General features: G+C 24.3%; 1 protein-coding gene across 6 annotated transcripts in view; it reads right to left on the bottom strand.

Moving 5' to 3' along the window:
* The window catches only part of Prosap (SH3 and multiple ankyrin repeat domains prosap), a 579703-nt gene that overhangs the window by 491465 nt on the left and 69250 nt on the right, over nucleotides 1–18988 (bottom strand). Inside the window, exon 3 of one of the 6 annotated variants that reach the window (XM_075313696.1) lies at nucleotides 10533–10593. The exons of the other annotated variants lie outside the window; for them this stretch is intronic. The gene's annotated coding sequence lies outside the window, so the exon portion shown is untranslated. The remainder of the gene's footprint in view (nucleotides 1–10532; nucleotides 10594–18988) is intronic. 6 annotated transcript variants of the gene reach the window in all.

Raw genomic sequence — 18988 nt, 5'->3', positions numbered from 1 at the left:
AGAAAATTTGGTCAAAATTTTATTTCTATGCAAAATTTTGTCAAAGTTTTATTTTTATATTAAATTTTGTCAAATATTTACTAATTGTAACCTTAGTAATCAATTTTATCAAAATCTATCACCCTTTTTATATGTTTATATGTTTTTAGCAAATTCCATATGTGATATGACTTAAAATTGCAAATTAATCTAAAATATTAGCGAACATATGTTCAATATTTATTTTACAAAAAAAAAACTATCTCACCCTACACTGTAATCCGAAATGGCGCGTGTTGGTTATTTGAGTTAGACTGGTAGTATTTCGTCGTTTATGTGGAATTTCAATATTTATAACATCTAATAATTCAATATTAATTTGTATATTTATTCTCGGTAGGATCGTTATCATACCAAATAAATAATTGTAAATATCATTAGTCGATTCTTCATAATACTCATACATGGCCATTTTTTTTTTTTTTTTTCATTTATGTTTTGGTTTATGGTCTGCGGAATTCCTACTACCAAAAACTCTTATAACGCCCGCATGTGTATAGACGGGCATACAAATTTTCTCAACCATATCGACAAGCTGTATAGCAAAAAAAAATTGAAGTAATTTTATAACGCCTACTACCACCATTGATTGCAAATCCTATGAATCCAGACAAAGTGTAAGAATTTAAATAAACAAATTATTTATTACTGGCATTAGGTTCTCTTGTTGTTTTGTCGTCTTGAAATTATTTATCTTTAAAGTGGCTTTGAAAAGAGCACATGTGCAAATATTAGCATATGAAAACCAAAGAAAAAATATTAATGGTAAAAAAAACAATATTCAATACAAGTGTTTTAGCGAATGTTAATATTTATATGATTTTATTCAATTTTATTCAATATGGGAAGCTTATATTTATTTATTAAACTTTGTTTAAAAACTTAAACAAAAAAAACGAACAAGAAAATGTCTACACAAATGGGTATCCATTAGATAGACAATAAATATGATATTTGTGGACTGTGGTACGAGGGTGGTTTCAAATTTACATATACTTTGAAATAGGTTTAATATGTTTTTATACCCTCCACCATAGGATGGTGGTATTTTATTATTAATTCCGGAGCCTCTTGAAGGAGCAAAATTCATCCGATACGGATGACATTTGGTACGCCGTGTAAGTATATGGTCACTAACAACCATGCAAAAAAATTGGTCCATATCGGTCCATATTTATATATAGTCCCCATATAAATCGATCCCCAGATTTGACCTCCGGAAGCTCTTGGAAGAGCAAAATTCATCCGATTCGGTTGAAATTTGGTACATTGCGCTAACAACCATGAAAAAATTGGTCCATATCGGTCTATAGTTACATATAGCCGATCCCCAATCACACAAAAATTGGTTCATAATCATAGTTTCCACTCGAGCCAAAAATAATCTGCCAAAATGTTATTTCTATAGAAAATTTTGTCAAAATTTTATTTCTATAGAAAATTTTGTCAAAATTTTATTTCTATAGAAAATTTTGTCAAAATTTTATTTCTATAGAAAATTTTGTCACAATTTTATTTCTATGGAAAACTTTGTCAAAATTTTATTTCTATAGAAAATTTTGTCAAAATTTTATTTCTATAGAAATTTTTGTCAAAATTTTATTTCTATAGAAAATTTTGTCAAATTTTAATTTTATAGAAAATTTTCTCAAAATTTTAGTTCTATAGAAAATTTTCTCAAAATTTTATTTCTATAGCAAATTTTGTCAAACTTTTACTACTATAGAAAATTTTGTCAAAAGTTTATTTCTGTAGAAAGTTTTGTCAAAATTTTATTTCCGTAGAAAATTTTGTCAAAATGTTATTTCTATAGAAAATTTTGTCACAATTTTATTTTTATAAAAAATTTTGTCAAAATTTTAGTTCTATAGAAAATTTTGTCAAAATTTTATTTCTATAGCAAATTTTGTCAAAATTGTATTACTATAGAAAATTTTGCCAAAATTTTATTTCTATAGACAGTTTTGTCAAAATTTTATTTCCGTAGAAAATTTTTATTTCTTAGAGAACTTTGTAAAAATTTTATTTCTATAGACAGTTTTGTCAAAATTTTATTTCCGTAGAAAATTTTGTCAAAATTTTAGTTCTATAGAAAATTTTGTCAAAATTTTATTACTATAGAAAATTTTGTCAAAATTTTATTTCTAAAGAAAATTTTGTCAAAATTTTAGTTCTATAGAAAATGTTGTCAAAATTTTAGTTCTATAAAAAATTTTGTCAAAATTTTTTTTCTATAGAAAACTTTGTCAAAATTTTATTTTTATAGAAAATTTTGTCAAAATTTTAGTTCTATAGAAAATTTTGTCAAAATTTTAGTTCTATAGAAAATTTTGTCAAAATTTTATTACTATAGAAAATTTTGTCAAAATTTTATTTCTAAAGAAAATTTTGTAAAAATTTTATTTCTATAGAAAATTTTTTGAAAATTTTAGTTCTATAGAACATTTTGTCAAAATTTTATTTCTATAGAAAATTTTGTCAAAATTTTATTTCTATAGAAAATTTTGTCAAAATTTTATTACTATAGAAAATTTTGTCAAAATTTTATTTCTATAGAAAGATTTATCAAAATTAAATTTCTATAGAAGAGTTTGTTAAAATTTTATTTCTATAGAAAATTTCGTCAACAATTTTATTATATAGAAGATTTTGTCAAAATTTTATTTCTATAGAAAATTTTGTTAAAATTTTATTTCTATAGAAAATTTTGTCAAAATTTTATTTCTATAGAAAATTTCGTCAAAGTTTTATTTCTATAGAAAATTTTGTCAAATTTTTATTTCTATAGAAAATTTTGTCAAAATTTTATTTCTACAAAAAATTTTGTCATGCATTTTATTTCTATAAAAAATGTTGTCAAAGTGTTATTTCTATAGAAAATGTTGTCAAAATTTTTTTACTATAGCAAATTTTGTCAAAATTTTATTACTATAAAAAACTTTGTCAAAATTTTTTTTCTATAGAAAATTTTGTCAAAATTTTATTTCTATAGATAATTTTGTCAAGCATTTTATTTCTATAGAAAATTTTGTCAAAATTTTATTTCTATAGAAAATTTTGTCACAATTTTATTTTTATAGAAAATTTCGTCAACAATTTTATTTCTATAGAAAATTTTGTCAAAATTTTATTTCTATAGAAAATTTTGTTAAAATTTTATTTCTATAGAAAATTTTGTCAAATTTTATTTCTATAGAAAATTTCGTCAAAATTTTATTTCTATAGAAAATTTTGTCAAATTTTTATTTCTATAGAAAGATTTATCAAAATTGTATTTCTATAGAAAATTTCGTCAAAAATTTTATTATATAGAAAATTTTGGCAAAATTTTATTTCTATAAGAAAATTTTGTAAAAATTTTATTTCTATGAAAAATTTTATCAAAATTTTATTTCTATAGAAAGTTTTGTCAAAATTTTATTTCCGTAGAAAATTTTGCAAAATTTTTATTTCTATAGAGAATTTTGTAAAAATTTTATTTCTATAGAATATTTTGTCAAAATTTTAGTTTTATAGAAAATTTTGTCAAAATTTTATTTCTATAAAAAATTTTGTCAAAATTTTATTTCTATATAAAATTTTGTCAAAATTTTATTTCTATATAAAATTTTGTCAAAATTTTATTTCTATAGAAAATGTTGTCAAAAAAATAGAAAATGTTGTCCAAATGTTTTTAATAGAAAGCACATAAGATTCCTGTAAGAGGCCTGTCCGAACTTACGGTCGCAGATACTTGTTCTATATAAATCATAAGAGTTAATAATAAATATATGTATTTTTTTAATTTTTGTTTAATATAAACATCTTGACAACTCATGGAGTTCAGTTTATTTGTTAGTTAAGTAAGTTCGCTTTGCATCAGTTACACCCCTCATTAGAAACGCCTATACATAAGAAATTTCATAAGAATGGTGTGATATATTTCACGGAAAGTAAATATGACAAGATAAACGTACATTTTCTTATGGTATTTAGGGATTTCAATGGAGATATTATAATATAAAAGGGATCATGTGAGGTAAACTTAAAATGTGAAAGAGAACAGAGAAGATTCCAAGGAGGCATATTGTCGCCATTTCTATGATCGATCGATTTCTAAAGACAATTGAAGACCTAGACAGGCGATGGATTTGAACTCCTTTACTACACAGATGATTATGGTGGTAAAATTTTCTCCCGGGAGTCTGCATATTGTACACTTTGACTACTGGTAAATAGTTTCCTAAAATTCTTAAAGGTAACATTTTATCCCAAGATCCTTTATACTTTACACTTGTACATATCGTAAGTTCGATCACTATAGACAGTTGATGAGTCAGACTGGGGGCGGATTTGAAGCCGTTTATTATTCAGAAAATTCAACTTACTGGTGATGTTAAAATGTTCTTCCAGGATTATGCATATTACACGCTTGACTACTGGTAATCAGTGTCCTGAAAACTGCTCACTTGACTACTGGTAATCAGTGCCCTAAGTCAGACTGGTGACGTAGGTGAACTAGTTTCCAATTCAGACGATTTTGGTCTGTGTATTGATTACTGGTAATCACTTGACTTGATTACTGGTAATCACTAGACTTGATTACTGGTAATCTCTTGACTGCTCACTTGACTACTGGTAATTAGTAGCCCAAAATTCTTAGTGGTAACATTATCTTCCAGGAGTCTGCATTCTTGTACACATTTTAGGTTCGATCACTATAGACAGTTGATGAGTCAGACTGGGGACTGATTTGAAGCCGTTTATTATTCAGTTAATTTGAACGTACTGGTGGTGGTAAAATTTTCCCCCAGGAGTCTGCATATTGCACGCTTGACTACTGGTAATCAATGTCCTGCAAACTACTCACTTGACTGCTGGTGAACAGTGTCCTAAGATTCTTGGTGGTAACAGTTTCTCCCACTTGTACACATTTTAGGATGGATCACTATAGACAGTTGATGAGTCAGACTGGCGTCGGATTTGAAAATGATTTCAATGATTCCTTCTTAGAGACTTTCAGACCTAAAGTGGCCGCACCTAACTTTGAGCCTTTAGCAGAAGCAATCAGAACTTTATGCATTTGGTTTCAATACTGAGACCTTAACTCTTCCTGTTTGATATTTCAGTCGAGGGAGATAAAACCTTGGGATCATATTCCGGAAGATTTAGTAGTTCTTTACAAAAAGCCTGGATCAATTTGGCAATAGATCCTCTGCGGCGACCTTCGGGCGCACAGTTCCCTCACTTTGGCCGTTGGTTGCCCTATCTTCATTATTAATTATAATTCCACAGTTGATATCTTCGGGCCATTAGTTACTCCACTGAGGCTTTTGGGTCGAGAGTTCTCTAACTGAAACCATCGGATCTCCAGTTTCCTACACACTGAGACCTTCGGGCTTAAAATTACCGCACCTAATGGGCTTACAGCTGCACCAATAAGAGCTTCTGGCCTACGGTCTCACGATGACACCTTCGGGTCTAAATTTGCCACACATTGACTTCGGCCTTTGGATTTCGTATTGTTATTATATCTCAGTAATGAAATATTCGGGCAAACAGTTACTCCATAGAGGGCTTACATTTCACTCTCTGAGTCATTGATCAATAAATCACAATGGACTGAATAGTCTAAGGGAGCCTGAAATAAAGCGGATGACCATATAAATCCTCTACTGAAACCTTCGAGCGTGAAGTACAAGCATTGATAACTTTAGGTCCATGCGTTATCCACCGTGTTTGACAGATTTTGCATTGTTTTCAATATCTAATTGCGCCTGTTCTCTGGTTTCTACCATAGCAATAGCTTGCAGACCTTCAATGCCGCAAAATGTGTATTTAACATACCTAAAGTGAAATTCGTGCACTATGGCATTAGGAGCATCGCACTGATGCTGATGTATGATCATCAGTAGGCCTGAGATAAGACCCGTAGGAATATGAATATAGAGAACGCAAAGCCAATAGAGACAACGTGGACCAAGTTGGATGTATGGGCACAGGAGACACATAAAGCGGTGTGGACCAATGCAAGGTCGACAAAAGGACAACGAAAATACTATGGGGTGGCCCAGACAAGAAAAAATCTAAAGAACTACTCAAGGAGAGTAGGACGACAGCCAAGAGGGCCGTAGGAGCAGCAGAGGATGGTGCATGTAGGGTGTGATTTCACGACGACAAGACCTTGGGATACTATCTTAGTCACTATTCTGTCTTTACTAGGCAAATAGTTAAGCATATTGGTGAAGAGGTGATTCGGGACTTGGCCCAGCAAATTGGGGAATTCGTTAGAGACACAGAGTTTCTCGAATAAAAGAAGTTAGAGCCCATAACAAGCTGAACACTGATTTAGGTTTTTGTCAGCCGACATGAGAATCCTCTTTTAAAATTTTTTCAATATTGAGCTTAGATTTCAAATTTCGGGAAAGTCTATACTGGCCAAGGATTTGCCTACAAGTCGATTTAGATTTTCAATTTCCCTACTTCGTAGTGGTCCTTATCCCATATGAGATCCTATTTCGAATCCCCCCTTATTCTTGAAATTTCTCAATTGTCATCCCTATCAACAGCTCTTTATACCAACACACACGTACGTGAACCTACTCCTCCATCCCCTGGTTATCCGTCCAACATATCGTGGCATCCAAATTTCAAATGCAAATCACGTAAATTACTTATCGTAGATGGTAATTTTGAGCAGATACCCGTGCGTACAAAAACTACGAAGAGTCCTAACCGAGACAACAAATCCACATCCCATGTGTGTTTAAACACATACACACACGCATGGGCTCATACATTTTTAAACGAGTGAGTGTGTATGTGTCTTTTAGAGTAGTATGGGTGTTATATTCACACATCCATCCAGGCAAACATACAGTACGACATTCCAAATGTAAATGACACCAAGAAATCATCAGTGAAAACGTACTCGAAACAATAGCAGGTTGAAGAGAACTTCTGTAAAAAGAGATGGGGAGTTTTTTTCTTTGTGATATGAGGGAGTTTTTTAGTGGCTTGACATTACCAATCGCCCCCAAAAAAATTGTGGATAATCTAATAAAGAATGTTAAATATTTTGAGAGGCCTTACAATGCAACGTCTTAGAGAAGTCATGAAAAGGCCTTACGAAGGTATTACAAGACCTTAAAATTTGGAATAAGGATCTACTGAAGGTACTAAAACCGGACAATCACCAAATTTTCTATAGAAATAAAATTTTGACAAAATTTTTTGTAGAACAAAAAAATGGCAAATTTTTGACAAAAAAAAATGTACACAATTTTATACAGAAATAAAATTTTGACAAAATTTTCTATAGAAATACAATTTTGACAGTAATTTCTATAGAAATAAATTTTCCACAGAAATTCAATTTTGACAAAATTTTCTATAGAAATAAAATTTTGACAAAATTTTCCAAATAAATAAAATTTTGCAAAAACTTTCTATATAACTAAAAGTTTGACAACATTTTCTATATAAATAAAATCTTGACAAAATTTTCTACAGAAATAAAATTTTGACAAAATTTTCTATAGAAATACAATTTTGACAAAATTTTCTATAGAAATAAAATTTTGACAAAATTTTCTATAGAAATAAAATTTTGAAAAATTTTCTATAGAAGTAAAATTTTGACAAAAATTTTCATTTGAAATAAAATTTTGAAAAAATTTTCTATAAAAATACAATTTTGACAAAATTTTCAAAAGAAATAAAATTTTGACAAAATTTTCAAAAGAAATAAAATTTTGACAAAATTTTCTATAGAAATAAAATGTTCACAAAATTTTCTATAGAAATAAAATGTTCACAAAATTTTCTATATTTTTGACAAAAAATTAAAATTTTGACAAAATTTTCTATAGAAATAAAATTTTGATATTTTCTATAGAAATAAAATTTTGACATAATTTTCTATAATTTTGCAAAAATTTTTGATATAAATAAAAGTTTGACAAAATCTTCTATATAAAGAAAATCTTGACAAAATTTTCTACAGAATAAGAATTTGACAAAATTTTCTATAAAAATACAATTTCGTCAACATTGTCTATATTTTGACAAAAAAAAAAAAAAAATTTAACAAAATTTTCTACAGAACAAAAATTTTGCCAACATTTTCTATAGAAATAAAAATTTCTGTAGAAATAAAATTTTGACAAAATTTTCTAAAGAAATCAAATTGTGACAAAATTTTGTATATTAATAAAATTTTGAAAAAATTTTCTTTAGAAATAAAATTGAGAAATAAAATTTTGACAAAATTTTCAAAAGAAATAAAATTTTGACAAAATAAACAAAATAAAATTTTGCCAACATTTTCTATAAAAATAAAATTCTGCCAAAATTTTCTATAGAAATAAAGTTTTGACAAAATTTTTCTATAGAAATAAAATTTTGACAAAATTTTCTAAACAAATAAAAATTTCACAAAATTTTCTAAAAAAAATTAAATTTTGACAAAAAAATTTTTTAGAAATAAAATTTTTACAAAATTTTCTACAGAAATAAAATTTTTACTAACTAGTCCATAGAAATAAAATTTTGACATAATTTTCTATAGAAATAAAATTTTGACAAAAATTTCTATAGAAATAAAAATTCAACAAAATTTTTTATAGAAATAAAATTTTAACAAAATTATCTATAGAACTAAAATTTTGGCAAAATTTTCTATAGAAATAAAATTTTTACTAATTTTTCCATAGAAATAAATTTTTAACAAAATTTTCTATTGAAATAAAATTTTGACAAAATTTTCTATAGAAATAAAATTTTGACAAAATTTTCTGTTGAAATAAAATTTTGACAAAATTGTCTATAAAAATACAATTTTGACAAAATTTTCTATAGAATTAAAATTTTGCCAAATTTTCTATAGCAATACAATTTTGACAAAATTTTTTTATAGAAATAAAATTTTGACAACATTTTCTATCGAAATTAAATGGTTTTGACAAAATTTTCTAGAGAACTAAAATTTTGCCAAAATTTTCTATAGAAATAAAATTTTGACAACATTTTCTATAGAAATAAAATTTTTCCAAAATTTTCTATTGAAATAAAATGTTGACATAATTTTCTACAGAAATAAAATTTTGAAAAATTTTTCATAGAAATAAAATTTTGACAAAATTTTCTATAGAAATAAAATTTTGACAAAATCCTCTATAGAAATAAAATGTTGACAACATTTTCTATAGAAATTGAATTGTTTTGACAAAATTTTCTATAGAAATAAAATTTTGACAAAATTTTCTATAGAAATTAAATTTTGACAAAATTTTTTATAGAAATAAAATTTTGACAACATTTTCTATCGAAATTAAATGGTTTTGACAAAATTTTCTATAGAAATAAAATTTTGACAAAACTTTCTATAGAAATAAAATTTTGATAAAATTTGCTATAGAAAAAAAATGTTGCCAAAATTTTCTATTGAAATAAAATTTTGACATAATTTTCTACAGAAATAAAATTTTGAAAAATTTTTCATAGAAATAAAATTTTGACAAAATTTTCTATAGAAAAATAAATTTTTGCCAAAATTTTCTATAGAAATAAATTTTGACAAATTATTCTATAGAAATAAAATTTTGACAAAATTTTCTATAGAAATAAAATTGTGACAAGATTTTCTATAAAATTCACTATCTGCAGTACGACATTTTATTTTTCGTGTATATGGAATATAAATTTTTATATAAGTTCTCCTTTTTTGTAGAAGTATTAGCTTTTCATCTACAGAGTTTGAAGAAACAATGGAGATAAGTTTATAAAAAAATCGTTGATCCTGATTTAAACAAGGCCCCTTTACAAACCAAACATCCGTTTTTTCTTCAATACTGTAACATAAAATTATATTAAAGCTACACATGATACAAAATTTCATTCCATTGTTACCGGAATTATCACATTGACAATCGACATGACTTAGTTATATTATTTCACTGTACTCATGTGTAGGCCGGCCGTCCCTTAAGCAATCCGTAGTATCTGTATAAATTCTTGGAATTTTCAGGATACTTCTTCTCACTTGCCAATATTAAAGTATATCATAATGAATCTGATTTATATAAATAGATTTTATTATTTTATGTATCGAGAAACCCATGTACTGTATATTTATTGCCATGGGCTTAATTATGATTGAACAGATACTGAAAATTGTATTCATTTTGCTGTGAGATATCATCGTATTTACCTTTGATTCGTAGAGAGATAATCTACATAAAATGGGAATTTTTACAATTTAATTATTGCTGAATATTAGAATTATTATCGAAATTTTGTGTTGATTTATCTAATAGAAACGAGAACACAACATTTTATTAATAGATAATTTGATCAATTATTGGCAACATTTTGGTAAATTTACTCTTACGTTTATGTTCATTTTGAGGTAAATTTACAGAAATTTATAATTGGAGATTTAGGATTATATTATGAAAATTCAAATATATGACAATTATTTTACTCATATAATTGAAGATGCAGAGATAACTAACCTGTTAATTAATTTTGAATGGCTTAGAGTAAATCATCCAATCAATTTAATGTGAGACCCACCTGAAAGAAAAATAAATAAAGTTAGTTTATAAAATAAAATCTTGCATCTATTTTTATATATGTAATATAATTCCATTTTTTGTAATCAAATTGGATTAGATTGAATTTAGTTAATAAATTTATTTTTATACCCTCCACCATAGGATGGGGGTATATTAACTTTGTCATTCCGTTTGTAACACATCGATATATTGTTCTAAGACCCCATAAAGTATATATATTCTGGGTCGAGGTGAAATTCTGAGTCGATCTAAGCATGTCCGTCCGTCTGTTGAAATCACGCTAACTTCCAAACGAAACAAGCTATCGTCTTGAAACTTGGCATAAGTAGTTGTTATTGATGTAGGTCGGATGGTATTCCAAATAGGCCATATTGGACCACTTTTACGCATAGCCCCAATATAAACCGATCCCCAGATTTGGCTTGCGGAGCCTCTTAGAGAAGCTCCGAACCGGTTAAAATTTGGTACGTGGTATCAGTCTACAATAACCATGCACAAATTGGTCCATATCGGTCCATAATTATATATAGCCCCAATATAAACCGATCCCCTGATTTGACTTCCGGAGCCTCTTGGAGGATAAAAATTCATCCGATCCAGTTCCAATTTGGCTCGTGATGTTAGTATATGGTATCTAACAAGCACGTAAAAATTGGTTCATATCGGTCCATAATTATTTATAGCCCCCATATAAACAGATTCCCAGATTTGACCTCCGGAGCCTCCTGGAGGAGAAAAATTCATCCGATCCGGTTGAAATTTGGTACATTGCGCTAGAATATGGCCGCTAACAACCATACAAAAATTGGTCCATATCGGTCTATAGTTGCATATAGCCGATCCCCAATCACACAAAAATTGGTCCATATCGGTTCATAATCATGGTTGCCACTCGAGCCAAAAATAATCTACCAACATTTTTTTTTCTATAGAAAATTTTGTCGACATTTTATTACTATAGAAAATTTTGTCAAAATTTTACTTCTATAGAACATTTTGTCGAAATTTTATTACAATAGAAAATTTTGTCAAAATTTTATTTCTATAGAAAAATTTGTCAAAATTTTATTTCTATAGAAAAATTTGTCAAGATCTTATTTCTATAGAAAATTTTGTCAAAATATATTTTATAAAAATTTCATTTCTACAGAATTACAAATTTGGAAAATTTTATTTATATAAAAAAAATTCTATAGACATTTTTTGTAAAAATTTAATTCTATAGAAATTTTTTGCAAAATTTTATTTCTACAGAAAATTTTTGCAAAATTTTATTTATAGAAAATTTTTGCTAAATTTCATTTATAGAAAATTTTTGCAAAATTTTAGTTATAGAAAATTTTTGCACATTTTTCCATATCTGTCTATAGTTATATATAGCCGATTCCCAATCACACAAAAATTGGCTCATAATCATGGTTGCCACTCGAGCCAAAAATAATCTACCAAAATTTTATTTCTATGGAACATTTTGTCGAAATTTTATTACTATAGAAAATTTTGTCAAAATTTTATTTCTATATAAAAATTTGTCAAAATCTTATTTCTATAGAAAATGTTTTCAAAATCTTATTTCTATAGAAATTTTTTTGCAAAATATTATTTATAGAAAATTTTTGCAAAATTTTAGTTATAGAATTTTTTACAAAATTTTAATTCTATAAAAAATTTTGTCAAAATTTTTATTCTAAAGAAATTTTTTGCAAAATGTTATTTCTATAGAAAATTTTTGCAAAATTTTATTTTTGTAGAAAATTTTGTCAAAATTTTATTTCTATGGAAAATTTTGTCACAATTTTATTTCTATAGAAACTTTTGTCAAAATTTTATTATTATAGAGAATTTTGTCAACATTTTATTTCTTTAGAAAAATTTTTCAAAGTTTTATTTCTATAGAAATTTTTTGCAAAATATTATTTATAGAAAAGTTTTGCAAAATTTTATTTATAGAAAATTTTTGCAAAATTTTATTTCTATAAAAAATTTTGTCAAAATTTTTATTCTATAGAAATTTTTTGCAAAATTTTATTTTTATAAAAAATTTTGTCAAAATTTTTATTCTATAGAAATTTTTTGCAAAAATTTGTTTCTATAGAAAATTTTTGCAAAATCTTATTTTTGTAGAAAATTTTGTCAAAATTTAATTTCTGTGGAACATTTTGTCACAATTTTATTTCTATAGAAATTTTTGTCAAAATTTTATTATTATAGAGAATTTTGTCAACATTTTATTTCTTTAGAAAAATTTTTCAAAGTTTTATTTCTATAGAAATTTGTTGCAAAATATTATTTATAGAAAATTTTTGCAAAATCTTATTTATAGAAAATATTTGCAAAATTTTATTTCTATAAAAAATTTTGTCAAAATTTTTATTCTATAGACATTTTTTGCACAATTTTATTTCTATAAAAAATTTTGTCAAAATTTGTATTCTATAGACATTTTTTGCAAAATTTTATTTCTATAGAAAATTTTTGCAAAATTTTATTTTTGTAGAAACTTTTGTCAAAATTTTATTATTATAGAGAATTTTGTCAACATTTTTTTTCTTTAGAAAAAAATTTCAAAGTTTTATTTCTATAGGAAATTTTATCAACATATTAATTATATAAAATTTTTTTTCTATAGAACATTTTTGCAAAAATTTATTTTTATAGAAATTTTTGTCGAAATTTTGCTGCAAGTAGAGGATGCTGATGAGGAATGTGGTAATTTCGAAACGGCTGTTGAGTTTAGTCACCGCCATAGTTTTAAGCTGAAATCAAAACAACAAATAGATTGAAGAACAAACCAACAATAAAAACAAAAGACATTTTATTTCTATAGAAATTTTTGTCGCAATTTTATTTCTATAGTATTTTTTTTTTTAATTTTATTTCTATAGAAAATTTTATAAAAATTTTAATTCTATAGAAAATTTTGTCACAATTTTATTTTTATTGAAAATTTTGTCGAAATTTAATTTCTATGTAAATTTTACCAACATTTTATTTCCATAGAAATTTTTATATGCTGATGAGGAATGTGGTAATTTCGAAACGGCTGTTGAGTTTAGTCACCGCCATAGTTTTAAGCTGTAATCAAAACAACAAATAGATTGAAGAACAAACCAACAATAAAAAAACAAAAGACATATAATTTCTATAGAAATTTTTGTCACAATTTCATTATTATAGTAATTTTTTTTGTTTAAATTTTATTTCTATAGAAAATTTTATAAAAATTTTAATTCTATAGAAAATTTTGTCACAATTTTATTTCTATAGAAAATTTTGTCAAAATTTTATTTCTATAGAAAATTTTTACAAATTTTTTTTTTCAAAATTTTATTTCATTAGAAAATTTTGTCAAAATTTTATTTCTATAAAAAAATTGTCTTAAGTTTATTTCTATAGAAATTTTTGTCGCAATTTTATTTCTATAGTATTTTTTTTTTTTAATTTTATTTCTATAGAAAATTTTGTCACAATTTTATTTCTATAGAAAATTTTGTCGAAATTTAATTTCTAATTAAATTTTGTTTTCATAGAAATTTTAATAAAAAATTTATTTCTATAGAAAATTTTATAAAAATTTTAGTTCCATAGAAAATTTTGTCAAAATTTTATTTCTAGAAATATAGAAAATATAGAAAATGTTTGCAAAATTTTTATTCTACATAAACTTTTTGCGAAATTTTATTTTTATAGAAAATTTTTACAAAATTTTTATTCTATACAAAAATTTTTGCAAAACTTTATTTCTATTGAAAATTTTATAACAATTTGATTTCTACAGAAAATTTTGTCAAAATTTTATTTCTAGAGGAAATATGTGGACTACATCTAAGTTGAAAAGGAATATTTTGCAAAATCTACCAAAATATCAAGAGTACTACCAATCTACCAAACAGTAAAAAAATCTACCATTTTAGTAAAAAATCTAGCATTTTGGTAGATTTTTTACGGGATCACGTTTACCAAGTGTGGTAACCGTGGTCTCAGTTTAAAATTTCTTCGGATTGTTAAAGCAATTAAAAACGATTATAAAATTTAATTCTATTAAGTGTTAGTTATTGATTAAAAATTTACTTTAAATTTGTTTAGATGTTTTTTTTTTTTTATTGGTTTGGTTTGGTTTGAATTTCTCTCACGATGACAAATGATTGTTTAGAAATATATCGAATAATTTACCAAACTGATAAGATGCGATTAACTGGTAAACTGGTGAAGTTGGTGAACGTCAATTGTTTGGTCATTAAGATTCAATTACGTTTAGTCCTGAGGATATTTCAGAAAAAGAAGAAAAAGAAAGGCAACACATTAACATAATAACACAATAATTCCTGTAATGTCATGTCGTAAAGACGGATCATAAAAAGTTTTCTTTTATTCACAAGCTATCACAAAAGAAATGAAAAACTGTTAAAATTCCCATACCAAAAAAAAAAAAAAACAGAAACAAAACACAATTCCCATGATGAGATTTTTTGTCAATTGTATGGTGATAAAGGTTTTCCTGCATCCAATATGCATAAAAAATCCTGAAGGTTCAAGCAAAGGCCATGAAATGATGGGCTTTTCTTACATTAAACCTTCTGTCTATGATTCCTCTTTCCGCATTGTAAATTTAAAAATTTTTTTTTGTTTATAAGTGTTTTACTATTGCTTGTTGCTTTTTTTTTTTAATTTTGTCTTTTATGCTGATTTAAGTTTTTTTTGCACATCTTTCTTTTTATAATCATTGCAAAATTGTTTGTAGCATTTTCAAAAAACGTGTGATTTCCCATTGGTTCTACTAGGCAATCATTTCACAAAGCGCTAATAAGCATATTCACCAAAACGTGCTAAACTCTCTGACGGCTCGACAATCATAATTTGTCGGAAATTATTAAATCAAATGGAAAATTCAACTTCATTGTCATTTCTTTGGGGGGGCATCATATCAACATCAACTCAACTTGAATACTCATCCACAAATGAAAATCATTATCAAACTCAAATTAAGGTCAACATTTTGCGGTCAAACAGCTGTAATGAGTGAAAGAAGTTCTGACATTGTTAATTGGATTAGAAAAATTTTCTATTCAACTGAAATTTTTTTGTTAAGCGTAAAAGGAATAACGCTTAAGATTTGTTGCAGTTAAAAACGAGCAAATTGACCTTATTATGCAGAAAATTAGATGCTTTCAGTTCGAAGAGTAAAATTAAAGTGGAATTAGGAATTCATACAAAGAATGGCCAACTGGTGGGAATGTAGTGGATAGATCTCTTGCATAGAGATGCAAACGTGGAAAATCGATTTTTAGGCTATTCAACTTTTTGTCAAAAGGAAACGAAAAGTTAATGTCGACTATAGATAAAATTTTGACAAAATTTTCTATAGAAATACATTTTTACTAAATTTTCTATAGAAATAAAATTTTCACAAAATTTTCTATAGAAATAAAATTTCCTATAAAAATAGAAATAAATTTTTAACAAAAAAATTTAACAGAAATAAAATTTTGACAAAATTTTCTTTAGCAATAAAATTTTAACAATATTTTTAATAGAAATAAAATTTTAACAAAAAATTCTACAGAAATAAAATCTGATCAAATTTCCTATAGAAATAAAATTTCCTATAAATAAAAATACAAAATAAATAAAAATAAAATTTTGACAATATTTTCATAGAAATAAAATTTTGACAAAATTTTCTATAGAAATACAATTTTAACAAAATTTTCTATAGAAATAAATTTTTACTAAATTTTCTATAGAAATAAAATTTTCACAATATTTTCTATAGAAATAAAATTTCCTATAAAAATAAAATTTTGACAAAATTTTCTATAGAAATAAAATTTTGACAAAATTTTCTATAGAAATAAAATTTTGACAAAATTTGCTATAGAAATAAAATTTTGACAAAATTTTCTATATAAATAAAATTTTGACAAAATTTTCTATATAAATAAAATTTTGACAAAATTTTCTATAGAAATACAATTTTGACAAAATTTTTTTTTACTAAATTTTCTATAGAAATAAAATTTTGACAAAATGTTCTATATAAATAAAATTTTGACAAAATTTCCTATAAAAATAAAATTTTGACAAAATTTCCTATAAAAATAAAATTTTGACATAATTTTCTATAGAAATAAAATTTTCACAAAATTTTCTATAGAAACAAAATTTTGATAAAATTTTCAAAAAAAAAATTGTCAAAATTTTCTATAGAAATACAATTTTGACAAAATTTTACAGAAATACAATTTTGACAAAATTTTCTGTAGAAATAAAATTTTAACAAAAATTTATATAGAAAGAGTAAAATTAAAGTGGAATTAGGAATTCATACAAAGAATGGCCAACTGGTGGGAATGTTGTGGATAGATCTCTTGCATAGGGATTCAAAAGTGGAAAATCGATTTTTAGGTTATTCAACTTTTTGTCAAAAGGAAACGAAAAGTTAATGTCGACTTTATGTAATTTTCTGTAGATAAAATTTTGACAAATTTTCCTATAAAAATAAAATTTTGACAAAATTTCCTAAAAAAAATAAAATTTTGACAAAATTTCCTAAAAAAATAAATTTTTACAAAATTTACTATAAGAATAAAATGTTGACAAAATTTTCTATAGAAATAAATTGTTTACTAAATTCTCTATAGAAATAAAATTTTTTATAAAAATAAAATTTTGACAAAATTTCCTATAAAATAAACATTTGACAAAATTTCCTATAAAAATAAAAATTTGACAAAATGTTCTATAGAAATAAGTTTTTTACTAAATTTTCTATAAAACTAAAATTTTGACAAAATTTTCTATAGAAATAAAATTTTGATAAAATTTTCTATAAAAAATTTTTTTTTGACAAAATTTTCTATAGAAAAACATTTCGACAAAATTTTCTATAAAAATAAATTTTTAACAAAAATTTATATAGAAATAACATTTTAAAACTATTTTAAATAGAAATAAAATTTTAAGAAAAACTTCTACAGAAATAAAATCTGACAAAATTTCCTATAGAAATAAATTTTTAACAAAAAATTTTACAGAAATAAAATTTTAACAAAATTTTCTGTAGAAATAAAATTTTAACAAAAATTTATGTAGAAATAATATTTTAACAACAAATTCTACAGAAATAAAATCCGACAAAATTTTCTGTAGAAATAAAATTTTGACAAAATTCTCTATAGAAGTAAAATTTTTACAAAATTTTCTATAGAAATAAAATGTTGACAAAATTTTCTATAGAAATCAAATGTTGACAAAATTTTCTATAGAAATAAAATTTTGAAAAAATTCTATAGAAATAAAATTTTGCAAACATTTTCTATAGAAATAACATTTTGCCAACATTTTCTATAGAAAGAAAATTTTGCCAAAATTTTCTATAAAAATAAAGTGTTGCCATAATTCTCTATATAAATAAAAATTTGACAAAATTCTCTATAGAAGTAAAATTTTGACAAAATTTTCTATAGAAATAAAATGTTGACAAAATTTTCTATAGAAATAATATGTTGACAAAATTTTCTATAGAAATAAAATTTTGACAAATTTTTCAAAAGAAATAAAATTTTGAAAAAATTTCTATAGAAATAAAATTTTGCAAACATTTTCTATAGAAAGAAAATTTTGCCAAAATTTTCTATAGATATAAAGTGTTAACATAATTCTCTATATAAATAAAACTTTGACAAAATTTTCTATAGAAATAAAAATTTGACAAAATTTTCTGTAGAAATAAAATTTTAACAAAAATGTATATAGAAATAATATTTTAACACAAAATTCTACAGAAATAAAATCCGACAAAATTTCCTATAGAAATAAAATTTTGCCAAAATTTTCTATAGAAATAAAATTTTGACAAAATTTTCTATAGAAATAAAATTTTGACAAAATTTTCTATAGAAATAAAAATGTGACAAAATTTTCTATAGAATAAAATTTTTGGCAAAGTTTTCTGTAGAAACAAAATTTTAACAAAAATTTTGACAAAATTTTCTACAAACATAAAAGTTTGACAAACTTTCCTAAATAAATAAAATTTTGACAAAATGGCCTATACACCGAAAAAATTTCACCAAAATATTTCCAATTAACTTTTTACATTTTTAATTAAACAATTTAATTAAAAAATTTTTAATCAGACTCGGAAGACTAGACTAAATCAGTTAAAAAGCGATGAAAATTATTTTAATTTTTAAATAAAAATTTATTTCAAAAAATCACTTTTTTAATCAAACTAAGAACACAAAGTCAGATAAGAAAGTAATTGAAAATAGTCATGTTTTTCATTCGAGAAATTAATTGAGTTTTGCAATCAACATCAATTAAATTTTTAAGTGAATCAATTGAAATTTTCAAATCAAATCAATTAATTTTTTAATTAAATATTTTTTTTT

Source organism: Haematobia irritans, chromosome 5 (assembly GCF_050003625.1).
Source record: "Haematobia irritans isolate KBUSLIRL chromosome 5, ASM5000362v1, whole genome shotgun sequence".
Lineage (NCBI taxonomy): Eukaryota > Metazoa > Arthropoda > Insecta > Diptera > Muscidae > Haematobia > Haematobia irritans.
The sequence above is the reverse complement of the archived record's forward strand: the minus strand, read 5'-3'. Positions and strand labels throughout refer to the sequence as shown.